At 38.9% G+C, this 12,771-nt stretch overlaps 1 protein-coding gene across 5 annotated transcripts in view; it reads right to left on the bottom strand.

Moving 5' to 3' along the window:
* Positions 1-12,771, bottom strand: part of BICD1 (BICD cargo adaptor 1) — a 256,755-nt gene that overhangs the window by 64,702 nt on the left and 179,282 nt on the right. The gene's annotated exons all lie outside the window — the stretch shown is intronic.

The following is a 12,771-nucleotide window of genomic DNA, read 5'->3' as shown; positions in this document are numbered from 1 at the left end:
ACAGAAGTCCCTCCCTCCAGATCAGGGGTTCTTAACCTCTTTGCGCCATGGGTCTCTTTGACAACGTGCAAAGGTGATGAATGCTATTCTCAGAATAGTATTTTTTTTTTTTAGATTTTATTTATTTATTCATGAGAGACACAGAGTGAGGCAGACACAGGCAGAAGGAGAAGCAGGCTCCACACAGGGAGCCTGACATGGGACTCGGTCCCAGGACTCCAGGATCAGGCCCTGGGCTGAAGGTGGCGCTTAAACCACTGAGCCACCTGGGCTGCCCCTCAGAATAGTATTTTAAAGGAAGTGAAAGGGTTCAGAGCACACCACCCCAAAATATGCCACTTTGGCATACCGATTATTCTGAGCTGCAGGCTCTTGAGAAACAGGAGATGCAGGAAGGGCTTTCTGCCGTCCCCCTTTCTACCTAAAAGTGGAACACAAAACAGCCCCTGAAAAGGTGCTCTCCCTGTACCAGAAGAGAAGAATGTTCTTACCAGCAAACACTGGGAGTTGGCACCAAAATGGATTTGTACAAACAAACGCTCTAAAATAACCCTGTTCTTCCATGAGTTTCTCCATACATTTCCTAGTCACTGTCCCACAGTTTACTGCCCCTTGCCTAATTTATCATATCTTGTCACATCCCCACAATTTATTGTTCTTTGTGTAAGCTTTGAGGCCTAATGGCTTCTTTGGGTCCGTATTTTCCTTCTAAAGACTCCTGTGTACACATAAAAAAATTAAATAGATTTGTATGCTTTCTTCTCATTTATCTGTCTGATGTCAGTTTAATTCTTTGGCATAAAAATTGGGATTACAAAGGATTATATTATATTAAAATTAAGTTAATACAATCTTTTAAAAATTATGATATGGTAATCAGGTAGTTTATCATAGTAATGGTCTCAAATTAATCATACTTCTCTGGGAGTCTCCTCTCAAACTGAGCTGGCCTCTAACTTGCTTTGACCCACAGAAGGTGGTAGAGGTGAGTGGGACCCTTGAGCCTTGGCCTCAAGAGACTTGGCAGCTCTTCCTCTCTTGGAACACTGCCATATATGAAGAAGCTAGGATAGCCTGCTGGAGTCATGTGGCCCAGCCCACACTCAGCACCAACTGCCAAGTATGGGAGTGAGACTTCTTGGACTATTTGGCTCAGGTGAGCTGCCACGTGAGAGGCGCCATGTGACTGACCCTGGGCAAATCCATAAGAACTGCCCAGCTAAGTACAACTAAACTGTCTGATCCACAGAATCATGGGGTATTGTTTGGGGTGATTATATAGAAATATATTATCGATACTGTAATTATGTGTGCTTCCTTATTAATACAATGTATTAATTATTTAGTGGCAGATCTAAGAAATACCCTAATTTCAAAGCAATGAAGATATTTCAAAATACCTGCAAAAACTGAGATACGGTATGAAAATGTTGATCACAAAGTAACAGGTAATGCTAATACTGAGGTAGTCAAATAGGATTCACTCAAATGGAAGAAAATGTTAAATTTCAGTCTGAGTCTAGTGAAAACAGAAATGTAAGTATTTTTCCCATCCAAGCATCCCACTAAGTCTCCTGAATTCTATCCACAGACTCTTAGGACCCAGGTCAAAAAACTCTTCTGCTTCTATTTGTCATTTAGATCTCAATTCAAATGTCATCTCCTTAGAGTGGTCTTACCCTGAACAGCAAAGATGAGAGAGCTCCCTGACCTTCACCCTACAAGGTTTACCTTTTATATCAGCATTTAGCATATGGTAGGTACTCAAAAAATAACTGTTGAAAGAGAATCACTAACCATTACTTGAAACCATTCACTTACCTTCTTTGCATTTTTTATATTTATTAAATTTCCTTTTTGATCTGAGCATAATGAACCTTTTCTGTATTTTAATCAATGTGTCCCTAACACCTAGCAAATTTTAAGCTCTTATAATCATGGAATGAACAACAAAACAAAAATACAAATGGTTAATACAAAATTTAAAGAAGAATATGATTGCTGGGATGATGGGTTTTTCTCTTGTACTGTTTTAGAGTGGGGAACTAAGGGAGAATAACACACTTTGAAATAAAACATACCTAAATCTTTGAAATAACTACATTTGTTATAATTCTTCTTTACTATGTAGTCCAGAAACTTGGAGGCAGAAAATTTACTTTATTCTCTGGCCCTTGGACAATACTCTGAGCATATGTGCCCACTAAGTATAGAATGAAAAACAGAGTTTGGCTATAAAGCCAATTTACAACATTTCATTAAGTTCTTTTATTTTGCAGAAACATGAAACCTTAATATAATATTTTTCCATTTCTTAAAAAACTTACCATTAACTGAGTGATATATATTTAGTTTTCCATATTCACTTGCATAAAGATATGAAGAAGCCTGATAAGTTGGATGCCAGTCATTTACATAAAATTGTGAAGAAAAATGTTAAGATACAAGAGATTCTATAAAATGTGAATGTATACATTGTAAAAAATGTAATGACCAGAAGCCTAGCTTGTATACCCTGAGAATTAACCATAAAACCTTATATAGTGAGATAGTAAATGTCAAACAAATTTAAGGTCACAGCAAAGCTAATGAGGATCCCTAACAAACAAGTCATAAAATAGCTAATGAAAACTCCTGATGCTAATTAAGGGAAAGGAACAGCGTGGCTGAGTGACTGATTAAGTTGAAAGACCAGCTAACGGTAAAACAGACACAAGGCCCAAAGAAAGAAAACTGGTCTTACGAATTTTGCTAGAAGTCCTTGTTTTTTGAACTGCCAAAGTTTATGTTCTATGGGCAATGTTCTTTGTTTCCATAATAAATTTAAAATACTACTCCTGTGGTTTTTTTTTTTGTGCCACTCATCACACATTTATCTACTACAATTTTTTCTTCCTGGGTTTATAGAAGGGTGCTGAGTTTTACTAAAAACCCCCATAAAAATAATGAGAGTAAGAAAAATAAAGCAGATGAGAAAGGGAAGAAAAAGGCATAACCCCAGAATGCTTTTAGCCTTTCACCTCCAAAGACCTGAGCCCCAGCCTCTCTTCAGGAAGAACAGATGAACCTGAAATGTTTGGGGTAGACTATCCTCATTATTTGCACTGCATATGAGCATAGCAGCATTCTTAGTTTTATTTTAATTAATATTAAAAGGATTTCTTTATGTGGAAATAATAAATTCTATTACTGGCAAGAAGAAAATATAGGTAAAATCTGTTACCACACCAAAGTAATGTATAAAAATAATGTCTTCTAGTTATATAACTTAGTCTTTTATAAGTTAATTATATTAATTGTCACATTAGGTCTTAAAAACCACTTGTGTGAGATGGGCAACAGACTCTCCAATTTACTTATCTATAAAATGGGGATCCTGATACTTAACATTATGTGGTAATTGTGAGGATTTAATGATGTAACTAATGTGGGGATAGAAGCAGTGATGCCAGGCACGTAAATAATTTACCTTAACACAACAGAACAAGCGCCATCACAGAGATTCACACCACAAGGCTGAACAATCAATTACTCTTGGGTGAGTCAGCAAAAGCTTTACAAAGGAAGCTACATTTGAGCAGAACCCTGAAGGACAAGTAGAGTTAACAAAATGGATAGAGGACAGACTGTGCAGTCAGAAGTAAACTTCTGAAACAAAAGCAGAGTCATACTTGTGTTGAGGGCAGTGTTAAAACATCCAATAGTCAAACTATTTCCTTGGGGGATCAGTGAGGATAAAGCACGGATAGAGAGAAAGAGAAATTCACAAAAATCTAGAAAATAGCCAATTTTTTCCAGCTTATGTCTAAGTTCAACATTATTTCATATGAGAAAATGTTAAATTACAGACTAATGTTCATCTAGGGGATAGGAGAGGACCCATAATGTTTTCAGTGCTTAGAACCTTTAAAGTTCTTAACTGGGCTGTGGTTTAAAAAACAGTGCAGTTTGGTGTGGTTGAAGCAAAGTAACTCGAGACAATTTTGCAGGAAATTCTATGTTAAACAAAATAATTTGGAGAACCATCAAAGTCTCTCAAGCAAAGCAGCCATGTGATCAGATCTATGTTTTGGCAAGTGACCCTGCAGAGAGCAGACAGGGTGGGCTGTAAGAAGAAAGAGCCACAGACAATGGGCTGAGCAGCTGGTCCAAGAGCCCAAAGTGAGGGAATACAAGGAATGTTGAGGGATATTGCAGTTAGAATGATTGACACAGAAATGAAGAAAAAAAGAAGAGTAAGGGTAAAGGTAACTAAATTGAGCTGTAAGAAGAAAAGACATTTGTAACAAAGTGAATGTCAGAGTTAGTGATGTGACTTATAAATAATTCTTAGGTAGGAGTAATTTGGATAGTCAAAGTTGGAATTCTGATCTGTGGAGTAAAGGAAGACAGCAACACTGGTCTAAGTGGAGTAAGCTAGAGATGGGAATGGATTGGGTATGCCTCACGTCTCTCCCAGAGAGTTGCCACTGCCAGAGAGTTTGCTTACTTTATTTTCCTTTACTTGGCCCAAAACTAACACTTCTTTTGTTGATGAGAGGAGTGGACCATTGTTCTCTTTGCTTCCCCCAGCCAAGAATTCTCTGCCCTGGGGTCAAGAATCCCTGGCCCTGGTTAGCTGAGGAACATTTAGGGGTGGAGGATAGGGAGGAAAGGGGTGACACTTTAACCCAAGGGAGCTTGCTGACACTGCTGCCTGCACTGCCCTAACTCTCCATGCCCAAGGACAAGCACACACTTTATCTGAGGATTCCACAAGCACAAGGCTCTGAGTTTCTCTTTTTGCAAGGAAAGAAGGATGAGGCTTCTGGATGACAGATCCATGGGACAGGCACTGACCTCCCAGTTCCTCAACCTCAGCTTGGGTGATCGGCTCTTCTTTCCCATGTCAGCCACTCACTCTGTGTTGTTGTCACCAATAACCAAACCTCCTATTCTTCCAAATCATTTCCAGTTCTCCTAAACCAACCATTCTTCCAACTCTGATCTCCAATTTGCTCATTATTTATGACCTTGGGTCTTCAATTCTCTCCTTGTCCAGCTTCAATTCCACTGTTGTCACACACTCCCTTGCAAACACATTTCATTCCCTCTCTCTTGATCATAAGGCCTGTTCTGCCTTGCATGCCCAAAGCTAAATATGCACAAAGCTAAACTCCAACACTTACTAATCTTGGCCAAGTCTATTTATTTCTTCATGTCTACTTCTTTTCCTGTAGGGGGAACCACTTCTAGGGGTTGCTTCCTGGATTAGAATGGTGTCTGGTAGGAGGGGCCAATTAAAAAAACAAAAAAGTCCTGAATCTCAAATTCAGAGAAGTCTTAAGCACTAGTGGTCATACTCTTTCCACAATGTAGTAAGTTTCTTGCTTTGCTGGTTTTCCTATTTTCAGTTTTTCCTTCCCTCCCAAAACTCTTGACTCCCATTTCCTTCTAGTGGTTGTGTGGGGAAGGGAGAAGAAGGCAAGGTGGTGTGGTTCCTATTCCTATTCTCATTTTCATTAGTGTCTTCCAATCTACTGTACAGAGTTTATTTTATTTTTTAATTATTAGTCTCAGAGGTAGAGGTCAGTGATTCATCAGTCTTATATATTACCCACTGCTCATTACCATCACATGCCCTCCTTAATGTCCATCACCCAGTTTCCCAGCCCTCCATGATGGTCCATCCCCCTCCCCTCCAACAGCACTTAGTTTGTTTCCTATGATTGAGTCTCATGGTTTGTTTCCCTCTCTGATTTCATCTGGTTTTATTTTTTCCTCTCTTCCCCTATGATCCTCTGTTTTGTTTCTTAAATTCCACATATGAGTAAGATTATATGATAATTGCCTTTTTGATTGACTTATTTCACTTAGCATAATACCCTCTAGTTCCATCCATGTCATTGTAAAGGGCAAGATTTCGTTTTTTTTTTTTTTTATGGCTGAGTAGTATTCCACTGTATACCACATTCTTCTTTATCCATTCACCTATCCGTAGACATTTGGGCTCTTTCCATAGTTTGGTTATTGTGGACGTTGCTGCTATAAACATTGGAGAGCAGGTGCCCCTTCAGATCACTCCATTTGTATCTTTGGGGTAAATACCCAGGAGTGCAATTGCTGAACCCAGCAACTGCAGGGTAGCTCTATTTTCAACCTTTTGAGGAATCTCCATCCTGTTTTCCAGAGTGGCTGCACAAGCTTGCATTCCCACCAATAGTATAAGAGGGTTTTCCTTTCTCTGCATTCTCATGAACATCTGCCATTTCCTGACTTGTTAATTTTAGCCATTCTGACTGGTATGAGGTGCTATCTCATTGTGGTTTTTATTTATATTTCCCTGATGCCAAGTGATGTGGAGCATTTTTTCATGTGTCTATTGGCCATTAGTATATCTTTAGAGAAATATCTGCTCATGTCTTCTGCCCATGTCTTGACTGGATTGCTTGCTCTTTGGGTGTTGACTTTGATAAATTCTTTATAAATTGTGGATACTAGCCCTTTATCTGATAAGACATTTGCAAATATCTTCTGTTCTGTCGGTTGTCTTTTAGTTGTGTCTTTTGGTTTGATGGTTTTCTGTCTCAGATTTAGGTCTTTCATCCATTTTGAATTTGTTTTGTGTATGGTGTAAGAAAATGGTCCAGTTTTATTCTTCTGGATGTGGCTGTTCAATTTTCCCAACACCACTTATTGAAGAGACTGTCTTTTCCATTGGATATTCTTTCCCACTTTATTAATGATTAATGATTGATCATGGAGTTGAGGGTTCATTTCTAGGGTTCCATTGATCTATGTGTCTATCTGTACTGTCTTCATGATTACCTTTCTAATAGAACTTGAAGTCTGGAATTGTGATGCCACCAGCTTTGGTTTTCTTTTTCAACATTCCTTTGGCTATTCGGGGTCTTTTCTGGTTCTATACAAATTTTAGGATTATTTGTTCCAACCCTGGGGAAAAAGCTGATGGTATTTTGATAGGGATTGCACTGAATGTATAGATTGCTTTAGATAGCATAGACATTTTAACAATATTTGTTTTTCCAATCCATGAGCATGAAACATTTTTCCATATCTTTGTATCTTCCTTGATTTCTTTCATGAGTATTCTATAGTTTTCTGAATACAGATCCTTTACCTCTTTGGTTAGGTTTATTCCTAGGTATCTTATCGTTTTTGGAGCAATTGTAAATGAGATTGACTATTTAATTTTTCTTTCTTCTAACTCAGTGTTAGTGTAAAGAAATGCAACTGATTTCTATGCATTGATTTTATATCCTGCCACTTTGCTGAGTTCCTGTATGAGTTCTAGCAATTTTGGGGTGGAGTTTTTTGGGTTTTCCACATAAAGTATCATGTCATCTGTGAAGAATGAGAGTTTGACCTCTTCTCTGCCAATTTGAATGCCTTTTATTTCTTTTTGTTGTTTGATTGCTGAGGCTAGACTTCTAGTATTATGCTAAACAGCAGTGGAGATAGTGGACATCCCTGATGTGTTCCTGGCCTTAAGAGAAAAGCTCTCAGGTTTTTCCCATTGAGAATGATATATTCACTGAGGGCTTTTCCATATATGGCTTTTATGATATTGAGGTATGTCTCCTCTATCTCTATACTGTGAAGAGTTTAAATAAAGGATGCTGTATTTTGTCAAATGCTTTTTCTGCATCTATTGAGAGGATCATATAGTTTTTTTTTTTTAAATTAATGTGTCATACTGATTTGTCGATGTTGAACCACCCACTTGGTCATGGAAAATAATCTTTTTTTTCTAAAGATTTTATTTATTTATTCATGAGAGACACACACACACACACACAGAGAGGCAGAGACACAGGCCGAGGGAAGAAGCTCCCATGTAGGGAGCCCGACGTGGGACTTGATATCCGGACTCCAGGATCATGCCTCTGGCCGAAGGCAAGCACCAAACCTTTGAACCACCCAGGGATCCCCAGAAAATAATCTTTTTAATGTATGGTTGGATCCTATTGTCTAGTATCTTGGTGAGAATTTTTTGCATCCATGTTCATTAGGGATATTAGCCTGTAATTCTCCTTTTTTGTGGGGTCTTTGTCTGGTTTTGGAATCAAGGTAATGTTGGCCCCATGGAATAGGTTTGGAGGTTTTCCTTCCATTTCTATTTTTTGAAACAGCTTCAGAAGAATAGGTATTAATTCTTCTTTAAATGTTTGGTAGAATTTCCCTAAGAAGCCATCTGGCCCTGGATTTTGGTTTGTTGGGAGATTTTTGATTACTGCTTCAATTTCCTTGCTGGTTATGGTCTATTCAGGTTTTCTATTTCTTCCTGTTCAGTTTTGGTAGTTTATACATATCTAGGAATGCATCCATTTCTTCCAGATTGCCTAATTTGTTGGCATATAGTTGCTCATATGTTCTTACAATTGTTTGTATTTCTGTGCTGCTGGTTGTTATTTCCCCTTCCTCATTTGTGATCTTATTTATTTGGGTCCTTTCTCTTTCCTTTTTGGTGAGTCTGGCTAGGGGTTTATCAAACTTATTAATTCTTTCAAAGAACCAACTCCTAGTTTCATTGATCTATTCTACTATTCTTTTGGTTTCTACTGCATTGATTTCTGCTCTAATCTTTATCAATTCTCTTCTTCTGCTGAGTTTAGGCTTTATGTGCTGTTCTTTCTCCAGCTCTGTTAGGTGTAAGGTTAGGTTATGTATTTGAGACCTTTCTTGTTTCTTTAGAAAGGCTTGTAGTGCTATGTACTTCCCCCTTAGGATTGCCTTTGCTGCATCCCAAAGGTTTTGAACAGTTGTGTTTTCATTTTCTTATGTTTCCATGAATTTTTTTAATCCTTTAATTTCTTGGTTGACGCATTAATTCTTTAGTAGGATGCTCTTTAGCCTCCACGTATTCGTGTTCTTTCCAAATTTCGTCCTGTGATTGAGTTCATGTTTTAAAGCACTGTGGTCTGAATATATGCAGGGAATGTTCCCAATCTTTTGGAACCAGTTGAGACCTGATTTGTGACCCAGTATGTGATCTATTCTGGAGAACATTCCATGTGCACTCAAGAGGAATGTGTATTCTGTTGCTTTAGGATGGAATGCTCTGAATATACCTATGAAGTCCATCTGGTCTAGTACTGTACACAGTTTAAAGATAATAGATTCTGCCCTGAAAACAAACAAAACTTGACCTTTATATCTGTATTCCTTGACCTGTATATCTGAATTTATTTTTTATTGGTGTTCAATTTGCCAACATATAGAATAACACCCAGTGCTCATCCCATCAAGTGCCCCCCTCAGTGCCCGTCACCCAGTCACCCCCACCCCACCCACCTCCCTTTCTACCACTCCTAGTTCGTTTCCCAGAGTTAGGAGTCTCTCATGTTCTGTCTCCCTTTCTGATATTTCCCACTCATTTTTTCTCCTTTCCCCTTTATACCCTTTCACTATTTTTTATATTCTCCAAATGAATGAGACCATATAATGTTTGTCCTTCTCCAATTGACTTCTTTCACTCAGCATAATATCCTCCAGTTCCATCCACGTCAAAGCGTATTCCTATTTCTATATCCATGAGCACCCTTCCTCATATCATATTTATCTTCACTCCATTCTGAGGGGCACTGAACCTGCTCTTGTCAAAGTTATCAATGACTTGCATGTTGCCACTGAATTCAGCACATCTGTGCTTTCCTCTTACTCCACTTCTTCAACAGCATTTACCACTCCCTCCTTTTTGAAACACTTCCTCCTTTTGGCTTTCCAGACATCTAAACTAACCTCATTAGTTACTTCTTTGCAGTCCCTTCTGAATTTCTCCCCATCCTTCTCTGCTTAACCTCTAAATGTTGACTCTTCCAAATCTGTATTGAGCCTCTCCTTTTCCTGTCCACTCACTTCAAAGGCAAGTTTGTTCAAGCCTTTGGCTTCCAACATACCACCTAAATGCTAATGATTGTCAAATCCTTACCAGGGCTAATAGAATCCCATGTACCTTGATTCCTGCTTCCCTTAAAGAGCTCATCATCTCTCTTTCTCCTACTCACCCAAGAGGCTCCCTTCCCTGGCATTTTTGTTTCTTAACCACCTCAAGCTGGGTCCTGCTTTAGGGTTTTTGCATTTTCAAATGCATTTCTCCTTGTTCACATTGCCATTTCTTCATTAGGATCGCAATCTAAATTTCATCTCTGTAAGAAGCTTTCTCTCATCATTCAATCTAAAGTAGCCACCTAGTCCCACTCACATAACCCTGTGTTAATCAGCTGAAAAGTGTTTATCACAACCTATTCATGTGTTTGCTTATTGGCTATTTTCCCCTCACTAGATGTAAGAGCTATGAGAGCAGGGACTTTGTCAATAATTATTCACCACAATGCCCCCAAATCCAGGTATTTGTATCCCAGAGCTCAATTTATCACTTCCAGCCTAGATAGGATTAATGGTAACATGAAGGAAAGCGGGGGAAATCTTTTTAGGGATGAGCATATTTTATACATCTAAGTTCATAGAAAAGATCTGATAAACTCATTTTCTGTAAGCATATATACTAATAGGACCTGTGATGTTATTTCTTACAAGAACGGGTACAATTAATGAGGGACAGACGAACACATCCTCATGATAACAAGCTGATGGACACAGAAGGATCTTCTTCCAAAATCACAACAAGGCAAACCCTATTGCTCTATCAGGCAGTAACATGGACTTCACAAGTCTTTAGGAGAGCTATCAATGAAGAAAACACAGAATCTTTTTTTAAAGATTTTATTTATTAATTCATGAGAGACACGGAGAGAGAGGTAGAGGGAGAAGCAGGCTCCATGCGGGCCCAATGCAGGATTCGATCCCAGGACCCTGAGATCAGGCCCTGAGCCAAAGGCAGATGCTCAGCCACTGAGCCACCTGGGTACCCAAGAAAACACAATATAGCACCAAAGAGTCAGCATCCTCATATGCAATCCAAACTTAATAACTAGGAAAAACAAATAGGGCAAATTTGAAATATGGCTTAAAACAAACATGCTCAGCAAGGAAAAGGAAATATAAGGAGATTTGTCATGGCTAGGAAAGAGTAATAAAGGAGGGGAGAATTATAACTTCAGGACAGCATTTCCCACAGTGAGTTCTAAAATAGGCTAGTTCTTTTTTTTTTTTTTAAGATTTTATTTATTTATCTGACAGAGAGAGAGAGAGAGAGAGAGCACAAACAGGATGAATAGCAGAGGGAGAGGGAGAAGCAGGCTCCCCACTGGGCAGGGAGCCTGATGTGGGGCTTGATTCCAGGACCTTGGGATCACTACCTGAGCTGCAGGCAGCCACTTAACCAACTGAGCCACTCAGATGCCCCTAAAAAAGGCCAGTTATAGAGCCTTTACTAGATTACTAGAGCCATTCAAATATAAGTGTATGAAATACTACGTTAAATAAAGTTGAATACTTTTTTTTCTACTGGACTTCTCAGAGCCCTTCATTTTCTAGTGTGCTATGAGACTTTGTAAGAACAAGACATGGTACACAGCATTTGCTAAATTTATTTGACTACAATTTATCTGCCCTTCAAAGGAACATTTTGAACAACCCACAGACCAAATCATTAAAAAATGTTACTATGAGACAGTAGAAAAAGATAGTATCTGCACAATTGAATGGGATAAGCCACTAAGCTCCTTATCCCTTGCAACTGCCAAGAGCTTAATGGACCATCAGATTTAAATAGTTGCATAAAATTAAAATTAGAGGAGTAGAAAGATATAAAAAAGGATAAGACAAGATGATCAGGTCCTGACTCTGGGCAGGCAGATGGCCTACACGCAGAAAAGGTGAAGACAGGGATCTGAGGGATGCCTAGAATACAAAAGGAGATATCTGCTCTTCTGGGGGCTTTCCTGGACAGGGAGGCATGAACTCCCCTCTCTGGGGCTGAGGGAGGAGTCTGGTTCCCTTTCTCTCATTCACTCCTCAGGATAAACTAACTCCAATAAGCCACACAGCACCAACAGTGGCAGCCTAAACCAGTTATACCAAACCCTGCCCCACTGTACTCTACAGGTGCTGATTTTCTTGGGCAAGTATACCTGAGAACAAGTGCAGTGGCCCCCTCCACAGAAGACCAGCACAAAACCCCCATAACATATGACATCTATGGACCATAGAGTTCTGCATAGCTTCAGCTCTAGTGGAAATAGCATCAGGTCTCTTTTAACAAGTAGACCAGAGCACACCTACTTAAAACTTGCCATAGTCTGGCCAAGGTCCAAACATTCCCTATTACAGACAAGGAGAAACTCTGCAGAGGACTGACCTGAGAGAAGGAACAGCCAAAACACAGCAGCAGAGTGCACAGCATACACCAAAGACCCTTACTGAAGCACCAGGCCCTGGAGGGGTATATGGCCTCTTCTTTATAAAGCCATTACTCTCAGGAGCATGAAACATAACAGGCTTTCATAACACAGAAAAATAAGACAGAGACCTAGATAAAATGCCAAGATAGAGGAATTCATCCCAAAAGAAAGAACAAGAAAAGGTCATGGACAGGGATCTAATCAAAACAAATATAAGTAAAATGCCTGATCCAGAATTTAAAGCAATAATCATAAGGAAACTAACTGAGCTTGAGAAAAGCACGGAAGACAACACTAAGGGAGTCATTTACTGCAGAGATAAAAGACCTAAAAATTGGTCAAGTTGAAATAAAAAATGCAATAATTGAGATTGAAAACCATCTGGACATAATGACCACAATGATAAAAGAAACAGAGAAATGAATAAGTGATATATATATAGAAGATAAATTTATGGAAAACAATA

Source organism: Vulpes lagopus, chromosome 21 (genome assembly GCF_018345385.1).
Source record: "Vulpes lagopus strain Blue_001 chromosome 21, ASM1834538v1, whole genome shotgun sequence".
Lineage (NCBI taxonomy): Eukaryota > Metazoa > Chordata > Mammalia > Carnivora > Canidae > Vulpes > Vulpes lagopus.
The sequence above is the reverse complement of the archived record's forward strand: the minus strand, read 5'-3'. Positions and strand labels throughout refer to the sequence as shown.